Source organism: Drosophila albomicans, chromosome 2R (genome assembly GCF_009650485.2).
Source record: "Drosophila albomicans strain 15112-1751.03 chromosome 2R, ASM965048v2, whole genome shotgun sequence".
Classification (NCBI taxonomy): domain Eukaryota; kingdom Metazoa; phylum Arthropoda; class Insecta; order Diptera; family Drosophilidae; genus Drosophila; species Drosophila albomicans.
Genome location: NC_047631.2, coordinates 33,440,882 through 33,457,007, shown reverse-complemented (window position 1 = coordinate 33,457,007; position 16,126 = coordinate 33,440,882). Strand labels below are relative to the sequence as shown.

The 16,126-nt window shown below is 33.3% G+C and overlaps 1 protein-coding gene across 5 annotated transcripts in view; it reads left to right on the top strand.

Annotated features, from left to right (window-relative positions):
- The first annotated feature begins 676 nt into the window (after positions 1 to 676).
- The window catches only part of LOC117576076 (elongation of very long chain fatty acids protein AAEL008004), a 44,644-nt gene continuing 29,194 nt past the window's right edge, over positions 677 to 16,126 (top strand). The window contains exons 1-2 of one of the 5 annotated variants that reach the window (XM_034260618.2): positions 2,162 to 2,310; positions 2,441 to 2,581. The gene's annotated coding sequence lies outside the window, so the exon portion shown is untranslated. Of the gene's footprint in view, positions 816 to 2,159; positions 2,582 to 16,126 lie in introns of those variants that run through there. The other 4 variants (XM_034260615.2, XM_052006410.1, XM_052006409.1 and 1 more) reach the window with 4 other exon arrangements.

The following is a 16,126-nucleotide window of genomic DNA, read 5'->3' as shown; positions in this document are numbered from 1 at the left end:
AGAAAAAGCTTATTAATTTATATTAAAGAAATATTATGAAAACAACAAACAATACGACTTTTTATGGCACGTGGAAGCCCGGTAGAAATGGCAATTGTAGGAGTCATTAAAAAAAGTATTGATTGCAATTTATTGGTTATATAATTTGCAATATAAGCACCTGCTGAAGTTATTCAACCAAATATGGAATAACTTGCTTAATTAGATATTTTCTACCTCTTAATTAGTCTGGGCTAATTAATAATGATATTTATGCAAATTATTTCTGCTACTGTTTTTAATTGTTTTCATTTATAATTTCGATAGAATGGATATAACAAGTTTTACTTATATAAAAATTTTAAGCAAGACTCTAAGCGAAAGCTTTAATAATTTTGTATTGTTGTTGGCTTAATAATATATACAAATATTTAATTAAGCTTAAATGTGATCAAAGCAACGTCAGTTCATTTAACTTCGCCTCGACGCTCGCAAATCATTTAAATGCGCGCTTTTAAAATTTCCCCGTTCTTAAAATTTCCCTGCGTACTTTTAGGTACAAACAAAATTCCATTGCATACTTCTAGGCACTGGCGTTAAAAGAATGAATTATGCATGCAAAGCGAAGCTTTTGACAGGCAACAACTTGGCTTTGAATTATGATTCAAATAAAATTAATATTAATTAATTTTCATACACACAAAAAAAAAACAAGAAACACCGTTTATAGTTAAGTTATTAGTATTATCAACAAGTGATCAAATCTAGTGTGCAACGCAGTTTCAAATGATGAAAATCCAAACCAAGTAGTAGGCGGTCATAATGCAGATAATGAAGTAAGTTCATTTTCATAATCATTTAATTAATTAACATTCGAGCACATGTTCTTTGTACATTGTTCATACTATTGTCAATAATTTGTAAAAACAAATAATAATAAGCGATGAATTTGCACTCTCGACTTGAATCGTATTCAAATCAATCAATTGCACTCCGGAGTCCGGACAATGTAAATTGTATTTTTGGATATGCCCCGCGGGGTCCAATTGTCAATGAGGTTGACTCGCGGTCAATAGACAAACGACGTTTGCAAACAAGGCAGTTAACACGCCAATACCAAGTCAATAAAAACGGAAGTGGGCAAATTTTTGTTTATAGCCGTTTACGTTTTCACACGGCCCTTGCCCCCGTTTTGCGGGTGGGTCAAGGGGGTGTTGACGAACAGGGGAAGCCCAAAGACAACACTGCAGTGCAGTGCACGTTTCACTCAGGAGTCGAGTTAATAGATTTGGATATATTAAATAAATGCATTAAGCGAAGGCTTTTTGCCGCTTGGCTAGCCAAAAGTAAAGGAGCTGCAATTAAGTAAAAGTTAACAACAATAATACGAATGCGAATACGACTGCGCATTTTATTGTTGGCTTAACATTAACGAAAAAATTAACGATTACCTCAAAAACTAATTATTGGCAAACAAAGTTGCATCTGCCAGCCGCCTGATGGCGTTAGTCGACCAGACGGCCTGTGGACTGCTTGACCGCCGTCTGCTGTTGTTGTGTTGGTGTGTTAGCTGCTGGCAAATATTTAACACCTCGTCCCCTTGACCTTGGTGAAGTGCAGCGCGCGTCAGCTATTGTTTGCATGACTTGTTGTTGTGTTGCACTGAGAGTGTCACTTGAAGTTAATTAGATAATCATGGGGTTCACTCGCCAAGTGGCTTTGCCGGCTACAACGTTGCAAGCTGCATGCCGCATGCGCCCAATTGACTTGACTAAATATACACAAACTACTACGTAGTGTACAAAAAATGTTCACTTGAACTTCAATCTGTTGCCGAGAACAGGAGCGCGCCCTCTGTCGGAGCAATTAGTCTGTTTGCTTAAGTGGCTGCACTCAAACGTGATGGAGTGAGTGAGAGAGAGAAGGGGAGGACAATTGTACATGAAAAACTTTTGCGATGCAGTCTGGGGCGAGCTTGCTTGCCAGCTGTCAGTCAGAAGAAGCTTTTGAAGTTCGCCTTTAGTTCTGCGCCTGCTCACCCGCACAGCTTTTTTTTGCGCGCGCGCTGCCCGCGTCAACGTCAACGGCCGACGCAAGGCGTCGCGCTGCTGTCGTCGCTGCTGCTGATGGCTGTCGCGTCGTCGCACATTGCGCGTTTAACAGGCGCACCGCACAGTTTGAGCTCAGTTTCATTCAGAAGTTAAGCTTAAACGCGTCTACGTCAGTCAGTCAGTTAGTCAGTTTCTTGCTTTTCTGTGTCCCGCTCGCGTTCGTTGCTCATTAGGCAATTGCGAAAATTTTTTCGATTTTTACAAAGTTCTTGTGAAATATGTACGTATGAGCTAGACACACACACAAACACACTCACATACCATACAGACACACTTAAATACATACTTAGTTAGTCTTTTGGCCGTGCGTTAGCGTTATATTTGTGTGTTGTGGTTTTTGCGGTTTTCAGTTCCAGTTTCAATTGATTGCAAGCAGGAGCACAACAACTACAACAACAACACAGCAACGAGTGCAACAGCGACAGCTACACCAACAACAAGTGCAACTGCAATAGCTACAGCAGCAAGCGCAGCGGGCAGCAAAATTGTTGGTAAGTTTTCTTCACATACGTTTTGTGCTATTACTTCTTTTGCAACTGTGTTGTGTTGTTGTTTCTGCTTTGCGCTTTGTCCAACAAGCTGGCAACACTGCCCCAATAACGAAATACCTCAAATAATAAACAAAGCGCAGACTAGAAGTAGAAGCAGCGGCAGCAGCAAACCAGAAAAAAAACGAAACTGGCAATTGCAAATACAAAAACAACGAAAATTATGATGCACATTTCTTGCGATTGCACACTTGACCCAATAAATAATATAATACTCGCTATAATTGGCTAATTAATAATAATATTCGCTATCAGGCAACTAATTACTAATGTGTAATTTATGATTTATGGCACTTGTTGCCATCTCGCTCTCTTCACTCTCCCTTTTTGCGACTAATTCGCTTGAGGTGCTGCCATCGATGATCAGCTGACTTTTGTTTACATAGAGGGCGCTTGCAGGGCTGGAGACGTAGTTCAAAGTTCTAGCAATTCTCCTGTTATGCTGTTGTCTAGCAACTCTCCAGCCATGGTTCTTGTTATGCTGTTCTTCTTCTTACATATTTGGCAGTTCAAAGTTCTAGCGACTCTCCAGCCATGGTTCTTGTTATGCTGTTGTTCTTCTTCTTACATATTTGGCAGTGCAGTTAATCTTGAGTCAGCAGCACTATAATTAGCTGATTTGTGTTAACTGATTGCTCGTTATGCAGTGCCATTTACAAGCTGCACTGGAAATCCCCGCACAGATCACAGATCACACAAAATTAACCCCAGTCCATGCTCAACCTTGGACTTGACTCTTCTTGTTGTCCGGGAGCATCGCATCGCATCGTTTTACCTGCCTGCGTTGTCACATTATGTCCGGCTGATGAGAGAGGCAACGCCTTTGTTGTTATAGCCGAGTCGGTTAACTTGGCCCTGTTGTGTTGCCAATTTAAAACAACTTTTGGAAACAACTTTCAAGCGTTTATTTTGCGTCTGGCAAGAGGCAAGAATGTTTTATGACTCCCCGCCTAGTGCAAGATCGGGATGACTCCCAGCTTCTTCTTCTTCTTCTCGTTGCCATATCAATCTGATATACAATATTTATAAATAGTTTGATGTTCACTTCCGTATTGTGTTGCTTATTGAGAGGATGTTTTTTCTTCTTTAGCGGAATTGATTGAACTTGTTAATGCCTAGGTAATGATAATGGGGAACGCATCAACCGGTTCCTTCAGAAATTCCCCCTTTATTTTGTGGCCTGCCAATTGAATGAGTTATTGAATCGCTCGGGATTTCGCTTTCAAAGACATTACATTACATTATTCCGCGTGCTCTTTGCTCTTTACTTGGAATTCCACTCACGTAGTTCACATTTAGCATGAAATTTACAGACTTACCCTTCTGCTTCTTCTTCTGTGCTTCTTCTTCCATTCTGACTGATCTAAAGATCGCGCTCTCCGATCACACTGCGGTCAATGTGCTCAGCGCAAAATTCCCCAAACATAAAAATTGCTTAGCACTTCGAGAGCAGACAAATGGAAGTGTGGACTCCAACACACACTCACATTTACACACACATTTACTCACTCACTCTCTATAAATAATTCAAACGCACGTTTGTCTAGAACAGGATCCGCCTTTAACATTGACCTGGAGGGGGGCGGGGGGCGGCACGGGGCAAAGTCTTTTTGCCTGGTCGGCGGCATGCTAATTTGTAAACACAACAACGAGCTGACATTGACAGCCAACTGTGATTTTGGGCATTCATAAAAAGCCCAGCAGAAGAAGCTCCACACAGAGAGAGACATAGTGAAAGAAAGGGAGAGAAGAAGAGAAAAAAGATAGAAAGATTGCAAAAGAGCACGAGATGTTTTGATACACATTTGTTTAAATATAAAAATACTTGGAATACTCTACAAACAATGATAATTCATTTTTATAGATTCATTCATTTCAAAGATCTTTTTAGTTTATCCTACAAATTCAACTTATACTGAGAATACTTAGAATACTATACAAACAATTCATTTTTACTATATTAAAAAGATTCTATCAGTTTAGCTCACATGTTTAAATATAATATAATATATAAAATAATTTGAATACTTTACAAACAATGATATAGCACTTTATTTCAAAGATCTTATTAGTTTATCCTACAAATTCAACTTATACCGAGAATACTATACAAACAATTCATTTTTACTTTATTTAAAAGATTTTTTTAGTTTAGCTCACATGTTTAAGTATAAAATATTTCAATATAATATATAAAATACTTAGAATACTTTTTAATGATATTTAATTTTTACTTTATTCTAAGGGTTCTATTAGTTTAACTTACAAATTCATAGAATTCTTTACATACAATGATATTTCATGTTTACTTTATTCTAAAGTTTCTATTAGTTAAGCTCTCAAATTCAAATTGACTTTGATTAATTCCCTTTTAAAAATATTGGATTAAAAAGTATTCCTTCAAGCTGAAAGGTTAATATTACTAAAATTCCATATAATGATTATAGTTAATTCGTATTCTCATCAAAAGTAGTTTTGAATTTATTGAAAACTCTTTCAGTTTTCTTAAAATTCCCATCTGAAAATTAGATTTAAATATTGTCTTTCAAACTGAAAATTTACATGTCTTTTCTTTTAACAACTTAACTTTATATGGTGTAAATTCTAGCTAGTAATTATATTTTATTGAAAAATCAAGACGACATAAAAAGCTGTTGATTTATGGCAACTTTTGCACCTTCTACTAAATTCAAGGAAGTATTTTATTGAAACCTGCCAAGTTTATATTGCTTTTACCTTTAAAAAACTCACTCACTTTGCGTAAATTCCTGATAATAGTTAAATAACTAATTCCCCTTCTGTATATAACCATGACTCATTTATGCAAATCGTCTAAGCCAGGGACTGTCAAACTGTATAGAATGGGTTTCCCTTTCCGCTTGATTGCGTATACGACACGTGTGCTTTGCGGTGCGACGCATAAGAATCAATTGATTGCCTCATTAGAATAAGAACTTTGACTTTTGGTCTATTGTGAAATCATTTACCTGGAAACTGTTAAATTTTCCATTTGGCTATAATAATAATTTGATGTGCAAACTTTACGCGGAATATTTGTGAGAAGAGAAGTTTTCCGATTAAAATTAAATGCCATAAATTAGCAATTAAGCGATGTAAACAGAGAACAGAAATAGAAAAAACTGTCAGTTAATGGAAATAACACGTGAGCAGTGCATGTCAAACTGTAGAGTTCAGATTACGCCTACACATTGCGCATACGACGCGTGTTACGTGAAGAAGTTTCGTTCTCGCGAGAATGCGAACTTTGGCCTGATCTGTGATCTGCGTTCTGTGTTGTGAAATTGTTTACAACCGAATGTGAAAAAAGTCAAGAGAGAACTTTGTTTCCGTCATGATGATATATGAGAATAAGGCGAGACACTTGCGATTTTGCAATGCGTAAATATGTGCAAATTGTCGACGCTTGTTGTGTGTTATGACTAATGAAAACAATTAACAGAGTTTTATCTGCCAACTCGCGTTGTACGTGTGCCGCATAATCAAAACATAGCTGACAGACAGACAGATATTGCCGGTAATTCTAGAATTATTATCCTTTGCTGCTCAGACTGCATAAACAGCTGAGCTTCGCAGCTGTGCTTCAAATCGAAATCAGCTGATTCCCAAATTCCGTTTTAAACCAACCAAATGATCAGCGATGAGTTGTTGGCCCATTTGTGGCGATTTACAAAATCAAAACAAATGGGAAACACGATTGAAAGATACTGCGAATGGAGTCATGTTTAGATATTAACTGTTAATTGAGCTAATTAGTGCGCTTAATTCGAGTCGAGTCGAACAAAAGCAATGCGAAAAATGCAACAAATTGATTTCAACATAATCAGCCAGACGTATAAAGTATACGCAGTGTACGCCACGAAACTCAGTCAGTTGGTCAGCATGCATGGCTAATTAATTGGCTAACCTCTGACACGCTTAACGCTTTTTCACTTGTAAATTCCAGCCAAAGTTCAAGCCTAGTTTAACAACCAACGCGGTTCAGCCAATTAAGGAAAACATGCGGTTCAGCTACTCGGGCTATTAACTTGTCTGCCTTCCCTTCTCTTCCTCACTCTTTGCCTTCAGTTTTATTTACTTGAATATGACAAATACGCACTTGCATTCACCTGCTTGAATGTACTTTATTTCATATTTACGCATACTCAAATAGTTTATTGTCTACAGCGAAACAAAGTTAATAAATCAGATACTTTATGCGAAAATGCGTGACAATTATTTGCAGTCGATTGCTTCCCGATTTATGTGCTTCTTATTTACATTAATTTGCGATTGCGTATTAAGTGGTTTTTATTTTGAATTAAGCAACTTTGTTTTGAATTCTTAAAATTCTTACTTTGAAGTTGTAGTACTTAAATTTTCAATAAATTTGGCACATTTGATTTTATGTGATTTACATTCATTTTTCATTTTAAGCCATTTTCAACTTTATTTTGTATTCTTAAAATTTACTTTTATTAACTTAAATATTGCAATTTTGGTTTATATCAAGGTTCGATCAATTCAACACCTTATTTTGTATTCTTCAAATTCACTTTTTATTGAAAAGATGTACCAATTTTTTTTAATAAGTTTTATTTGAATTTTATTTGAATTCATTTTCGTTTATATTGAATTTCGATTTAAGCAATTCATTTTGTATTCTTAAATTTCCTTTCCTTAGCCACAAGGAATCTATTCCTAACTTTCTTCAATAATGATTGAGGCAATAAGATTGAACTAACAATAACAGATGTGAATATTCTTTCATATTTAATATTTAATTTCTGTTTCGCATATTCAAACTTTACATTTGATATTAACCGTGTGTAATTTATCATTTTAACCTTTGCTCATCACTTGAAACGAAATCTTTTGTCAACAAATATTTGGCGCTTAATACCTTCATTATTTGGTGTATTAACTTTTTTTTTGGAATTATCATTATAATAAGTGGCTGATGATAATCAGATTGTCACCAATTAAGCTAAGCAGCTTCAAATTGCGACTCTACAATTTATAAACTTGTTTCAGTGTCTGCAACCTTTTAAAATATTTTGTAGTAAAGTACCTTACTTTACTTTTTTGGTATTGTCTGAAGATGAGTTTCAAAAAGAACAACATGTTTCCTAAACTAATAATTTGCTTTAGAAATTTAAAGAATAACATGTTTCCTAAACTAATTTGTCACACGATCCAAAAAGGGAGCATTGCGAAATTCGTTTGAAATCTTTTCACTTTCATTAATTATGGTAGATGTTTTCAAAATTAAAATAGAATGCGTGGGGAGCTAATCTAAACTTCTAATAAGTTTTAAAGTGAGGTGATCAAATTATTAGTTATTTATTATTTTTAGAAATCAAGTTCATTAGCTTTAAAGATCGCAAAGTTCACAACATTTTTGGAGAGTTAAAAAAACAGCTTGAACCAAATTTGAGCATTGCGGATTATACAAGTTTTCTAATTTATTTTTAGTTGATTACTTATTTTTAGTTAATTACTTAGTATATATCCTAATATTATATTCAAATAAGTTGAATATATGAATATATGCTATTTATTTTTAACTCTTCCCTAATTTATTTTGTTGCTCTATAAGCACACATAGTATTTAAATGATAATTTGGAGAGTTCGTGTTATTTGTTTACTCAAAACTCAATTCAATTAACTGACTTGTCATGATCAAAAGTCATTTGTTCAATTTGTTGCTCGTTTGTTCGATTTGTCTAACCTAAAAAGCGCAGCTAATGCAGCTTGAACTTCACTTTTGAGATTTCGAGATTTCGTGATTTTTTGCAAGTGCATCTCGAGTGTTAATTATTTCCGTTTGTTTCTCTCCCTCAAGCGACAAAGGCAGACAAACAATTTGCAATGAATTAATTAGGTAAATACAAAAGTCTCATTCTCAGTCTCAGTCTCTTTTCTCCTTCTCTGTCTCTGTCTCAGTTTAATGCGATAAACAAATAACATTACTCAAAACACATTTCGAATTTTTACAGAATTCTTTTTTTTACATTTAATGTAGTCAATTAAATATTTGTTGTGGCTTCCGTAAGAATCGAAAGACGTTAATGAAAGGTCGTCACATTTGTGACTTTTACAGGCCTTGACAAAGACAAGTGGCAAAATAATTGTTGTCTAACTATGATAATGATCTTGTGTTTCCCTTTGTAATTGGTCAAATACGAGACAACTGACTGACAACTGCAAATTCAAAGCGCAATTTGCTAAATGTTTTGTCAACATTCTGTCAACTTTATTTGCAGGTCACAAAACTTTGCTTTCGCTAGAATTAAATTCATTTATTAATAGATAACTTATTTATGATTGTGCTGGATTGTATTTTCATTTTAAAGAAATTAGAATAGGATTTATTTTTCACTTATAGTTCTTTTCAATTATTTATCTGACGCTTATTTATTTCTTATTCATTTAGAATTTAGATGTCTCATTTTGTATGTTTCTAGATTTCATTTCTTTAACAATTTTAAGTTGTATTTAACAGATATGTAACATAATAGATAACTTATTTATGATTGTGTTGGTTTGTATTTTCATTTTAAAGAAATTAGAATAGGTTTTATTATTCACTTATAGTTCTTTTTAAATTATTTGTCTAATGCATATTTATTTCTTATTCATTTAGAATTTAAATGTCGCATTTTGTAAATTTCTAGATTTCAAATTTTCTTTAGCAATTTCAAGTTGTATTTTCTTTACTAAGCAAATAAATTATATAAATTTAAAATACTTCTTTAAAGTAATGTTAAAATGTGCCTAAATAGTGACTAAAAAATGTGTTAAATAAAGAAATCGGAAGTGCTTAAAACAACTTTTAAACTTTTGCCATTCTGAAGCAAAAAGTTTTATTCAAATTCGCATAAACAAAAAGACAATTGTATAAAGCAAGTTTGTTGTCATAAATTGAAATAGAATATGCGTAGTTAGTTGAAGTATTTTTAGTTGGATTTTAATGAATACTTTGTTAATACGCCGCCTACATTTAACTTGCTATAAACAAATAAGCAATGAAGAAGCAGCAGAATAACAAATGAAAACTTCTCTTTTTTTTGATGTTGTTGTGATGACATTGAAATTGGGCAAATGTTTGAGGTTGAAGCTGAGAGAGACGTTGATGAAGTTGTCAAAAAGCAACAAAAGTAACAACAATGAATAGTCCACATACATTCACATACACTCACAGATATATTCACATACTATTCACTTGACATTGTCATTTGGATGTTGCCTTTGAAACTGTCTCAGCCTTTGTGGTTTATGGGTTTTGTTTTAGCCGCATATATTGGACACAAAAGTACGAGTAAGTACTCGCATTATATTAAATCGTAATTTGCTGTTTTACTCGCATGACGATGGTCTCTTCTTTCTTGTCTCTTCTCCGTTGTCTGTTGTGTCTGTGTTTTTGTGACAGACTTTGCACAGAGATTAGTGACTTATTAGCCACGACGGTTGCCTTGGTCAAGGGATGCTGTCTGCCGTCTGCTTTTGCCTCTGCCATGGCCTTAACTTAAGCCTGCCAGTTAACAATTTTAATTAGCCACAACATGCCACAAGACCTTCGCTTTTCACTGTCTGTCTCTGCAGAAGCTGCTTTTCTTTTATTTTCGCTTCGTGCCATGGAAGGTTAGCTTACCTTGCTTCAACTTCTACAGATGATTGAATGTTGCATTAAAACTCGCATTTATTTTACACAAAAGTGCTTTAGCTGAAGACTCTTTATAAGGAAATGTCGAGAGCAGACAATGATTTGCATTGACTTCATTGTAATTATTCCTTTATTTTGCTAAACTGAAGATTAGCTTCTTTTTATTTATAAAACTTGCACTCCTTTGAATGTAGTACTATATCAATATACCAAATATAACCTTTAGTATATTTTAGTATATTTTCTGAATTTTAATTGGGTATATTTCAAATCAAAGTAGTATAACAATATACCAAATATGGCATTTAGTATACTTCAGTATATTTTCTGTATTTAATTTGGTATATTTTCAAATCAATGTACTCTATCAACATACCAAATATAACGTTTAGTATATTTTCTGTATTTCAATTTGGCATATTTTTAAATCGAAGTATTGTATCAATATACCAAATATAACCTTCAGTATATTATCTGTGTGACAATTTGGTATATTTTTAAATTAAAGTACTACATCAATATACCAAATATGACATTTAGTATATTTTAGTATATTTTCTGTAATTTAGTTTGGTATATTTTTAAATAAAAGTACTATATCAGTATACTAAATATAATCATTAGTATATTTTAGTATACTTTCTGAATTTTAATTTGGTATATATTTAAATTAAAGTACTATATCAGTATACCAAATATGACCTTTAGTATATTTTAGCATATTTCTGCATTTCCATTTGGTATATTTTTAAATCGAAGTACTGTATCAATATACCAAATATAGCCTTTAGTAAATATACTATATTTAGTATACTGATTTAGTACTTTGATTTAAAATATACCAAATTAAATTACAGCAAATATATACCAAAGTTAAATTCTTAAAAAATTATACAGTTTTTTGATTTGAGGTAATGTTGAAAGCATTATTAAATGATTACATCGACTAGACTTTACCTTTTATTCCCCCATAATCAAATTTAAGTTCTTATTATTTAGATAATTAGCATATTTAATCCATAAATAAAACTACTAAAATCAAAATGACTTTAAGGTATTCATTTGAGGAAATATTGAAGGCGTTGAATAATTACATAAACTTGTCTTTATTTACCATTTATGTAATTTACGATTCTATAATGTATACTAAATATTCATTAAGTTTGACTTTGATTATAGGAACCTTTAGATAAAGTACTTTTGATTTAACTAATTAGCATTTTTACTGCACACATTGGATAATCAGAAACAGAATCAATATTATATATTTTTACAACTTTTTCTTCCTCCCGCTCAAGTTCAAAGTGTTTAAGAATTTGTTATGCACGTTTCAAATTTAATAGCAAGAATTTCCTATAATTATTTCACCTTAAGCTGCTCAATTCCTATATAATTTAAATAATTATGAAAGCTAATCAATAAGTCTGTCTAATTAGTTATTCGAATGTGATATTGATTGCATTCACTTCATAATTGTCATGTAACATTCTCTCCCTTCTCCCTTCCCTTTGCCTGTTTTTCCGGTTGGCCTTTTTTAATGCAAAGTTCGGCAGCAGCTGAGCAAAAAGTCGAGATGAAGGTCCACTACAGTGTGCAAATATGTATCTATCTATCTATATATCGCTGGGATTCAAGTGTTTTTTAGCTGGACGGACAAAGTACTCGCTTGTTGTTTTTGTTTATCTATTTGCTTGTGCTTGTGTTCAGGTAAATAATCTAAAAATTGCGCCTTGTGCGGCCCAAAACGAGGCATTAACTTTCCGCCAAACTAACGACAATGACAACAACAATGAAAAATCAAAATATTAATAAGCAATTTCAATGAAATTCACAGAGAGGAGTGCCACAGAACACACTCAAAATTTTAAATGTGCTTCCCACACACATCATCACACACAAAAAAAGGTTGAACTAAAGTTCATTGACTAAAGGTTTGTTATTTGGCAGCTTGAAGATTCGAAGTTTATTTTCTGGAAGAATGCCTGATTGCAAACAGAAGTTCGTTTAAAGTGTTTTCATTAGAGATTTAGCTGTGTGAAAATTGGATTATTACTTTGAGGAAATATTTAACTGATTGATGGACATTTTTCTTCATTTGTTAAGCATAATCGATTTGTTAGATAGTTGAATTGATTGCATTGGATTTATGGTTAAATTTACTAAGATAAATATAGTATATCGATATACCAAAAATTCGGTGTATTTTAGTATTATTTCGATATTGTTCTATGATATTCTTCTTCTATGGAAAGTGTTCCCCCAAAAATTGGTTGAGTTCATTGACTAAAGGTTTGTTATTTGACAGCTCGAAGATTCGTAGTTTATTTTTTGGAAGAATGCCTGATTGCAAACAGAAGTTCGTCTAAAGTGTTTTCATTAGAGATTTAGCTGTGTGAAAATTGGATTATTACTTTGAGGAAATATATAGTTGATTAATGGATTGAATATATCAGAAAGTTCTCATCACCTGTTGAGCATAATTCATGTTAATCGATAAGTTAGATAGTTGAAAAGATTGCATTGGTTTTATGGTTAAATTTACAAAGAGAATAATAGTATATGGATATACCAAATGTAGCATTCGGTATATTTTAGTATTGTTCCGATATTGTTTTTCGATATTCTTCTTCTATTGAAAGTGTTCCCCCAAAAAAAGTTTAGTTCATTGATTAAAGGTTTGTCATTTGGCAGCTCGGAAATTTCTTAGTTTATTTTTTGGAAGAATGCCTGATTGCAAACAGAAGTTATTCAAAGTGTTTAGAGATTTGGCTGTGTGAAAATTGGATTATTACTTTGATTGATGGAAATAATAAATCCAAATATTCTCATCACTTGTTGAGCAGACTTAATTCATGTTCATCGTTTAGTTTGCTAAAACAATTGATTGATATTAGATAGATAGTTAAAGTGATTGCATTGGATTTATTGTTAAATTTATAAAGATTAATATAGAGAGTGTTCTATGTTTTCGTTGTCAGCTTATCACTGAACAGATTTATTATAATGATTTGCTGTTGGCAGTTATCAAAGCTAGATAATGTGAGCAGTTTACATGTTGCATTTAAGTGCAAAGAGTTTAGTTTATTGTCAACAGATTTATTATATAAGGTATCACAATAATTAGAAATAGATAATGTGTTAAGCTTATATGCTGCATTTATTGAACTATGTAGTTTTATTGTTAATAGATTTATTATATTTTTGTAGACTATCATTCTAACAAATTTATTTAGTACCTGAATTATTGAAGCAACATAATGTGCTGTGAAATGTGTCTTTAATTGAGAATAGATTTATAAGATTTTTGCAATCTATCATTCGACTTAATTCATTGGGCATCAGAATAGTTAGAAATATATATAAGAATCTAAAGACATATATATTTAAACTACAAATTTAGATTATCATTATCATAACTAAATAGTTAGCTAAGCTCAATTGACGCTTTGAACATTCAGTTCAATCTTTTCTTAACATATATAGCCATGAAACCATGTTTTATACTTAGTTTCATTTAGTTTATTGCCTCTTTTCCAGCTACTAATTTGATGTTGCTTCTACAGCACAGATACTTAAGTATCTCACAGATACTTTTACTACGTTTGTGATCTTTGCTAAGGTCACCAAAAGTGTTTAGTAAATCTTTTGCAGTCCATTTAATAAACGAAAATGTTATGTGCTGTTAATTCGCTCGCATTGCAGCGACACTGAGCACAAGATTAAGTAGCCGAACCGTTGGCGGAACTGTTGCTGTTGATGTTGTTGCTACTGTTTTTTGTTGGTTGCTGTTGCTACTATTTGTTGTTGCTTTGCTCTGTGCGCTGAGAATTTTTTTTGATATCGTATGCGATTTTATTTGCTTGGCAATTGCGAAATCGTAACGCTTGAGCGCATTTTATATCCACAGAGTGTAGAGTGTTGAGAGTGTGTGTGTGTGTGTTGGTTGTGGTGTGTGCGACGCAACTTTAGATGTTTGCAGTTGATGTCCGCCAATTGGGCAAACAGCTGGCCCATTTTTGGGCGTGTCACTCGCATAACTACAACGAGCGAGTATCTCGAACGTATTTGGGGATGTGCTGAATGGAGAGAGGAGTGTGGGGAGAGGAGGGGACAGAGGGGAGAGAGGGAGGGTAGGCAAGTGTGTATTTGATATTTAAGCCAGTTAGTACTTGCGCTCATTGTGTTTCTCATTATCATTAGGCAGCTCAACAAAACTGAACAGCGAGCAGCACTTTTTGTTGGCCAAATTTCACGAGAGCTTAGAACTCGTTTCCGAGATGGATCGCTTGACAAATATTTGATGTCTCAACTGTCGCTCTGTCGGACGGTCTGTTGGTCTGTCGGACGGTCTGACGGACGTAGACGAAGCAAACCTCAGTTGTTTATGCGGCTTCTCAGGGCCATTAATGAGAAGCAATGAGAAAGCTTTCAGCTTGTGTCTTAGCCAATGTCTAAAGCAAAAAAAAAAGTGTGCAAGCTGCAGTTGAGTGAGCTCGACTGTGAAATACCCGCTAACCATATTCAATAAAAGTATTAGGATATTTTTATGAAAATATACTCAATTAATATACCACTAAAATTCCAAAATACGCATATCGCCTGTTGACAAATACACCAAATGTAACTAATGAAAAATTCGTGAACATACCAAAGGCTGTAATTGGTATATTTGGTAGACAAAATACGTTACATCATTGTTGTTATATTATACCAAATTAAAATACCGAAAATACTAGAATATACCAAATGGCATAATTTTGGTATATCGATACATTAGTATTATATATAGTACCAAATGCTATATTTGATATATCAATATACCAAATATAGCTTTTGGTATACCAAATTAATATACCGAAAATACTAAATACTAAATGGTATACTTTTCGTGTATCGAAACATTATTATCTATAGTACCAAATGCTATATTTGATATATCAATGTACCAAATATAGCTTTTGGTATTTTGTAGTACTTTTAGTATTTTATTAAGAATAATACCGTTATGTATTGTTTTCGCTGATAATATAGATTTCGGTTTATGTATACTAAATATTCTAGTATATCAATATACAAAATATAGCCTTCAGTATATTTTAGTAATTTGTCCGCTGTTGACACAATCAAGAAATATACTCAGGACTGTATGCACAATATGTTACTGTATTATTCTTAACATATACCAACATAATATATCAAAAATAATAAAAATATACCAAAAACTATATTCGGTATATCTATATACTATTCTCTATATATCTTGTTGAAGGTGATCATGAAACATATTCGTGACTGTATGCACAAAATTATAATACCCTTCTACCCTATGGGTACAGGGTATAAAAAAAGAAAAAAAACCCTCAAGCTAGACGTGGTGACGATTTATTTGTTGTGTGTTTGCCAAGCTTAATCATTATCATTACCACACATTAGCCCAAGCGCTGGCTGAGCCTTCAATTTGAAAGGTGTCTTTGTCTTTTTCTTTATTTTTATTTTTTATTTGTATTTTTTAGTTATCGTCGGTCTTCTGTCTTTAGTCTTCTGTCTTCGGCTTCGACCATTGTGCAATTGCAATTGCCCCTGCCCATGCCCATGCCACACAAAAACAGATCAAAGCCAAAGCAAAGCACTGAAGACAACAAAAACAAAAGCAAAGGCATCGACTTCAATTTAAATAGTTTGTCTCTGGTTTTTTTTTGGCTTTGTTTACAGCTGTGTTGCATACATAATTCAATTTATAGTCGTATGTCATTATGGGGGCCACAAAATCCCAGTTCCCCGACTCCGAATCCGACTCCAACTACGACAACATAAAACAGTTAAC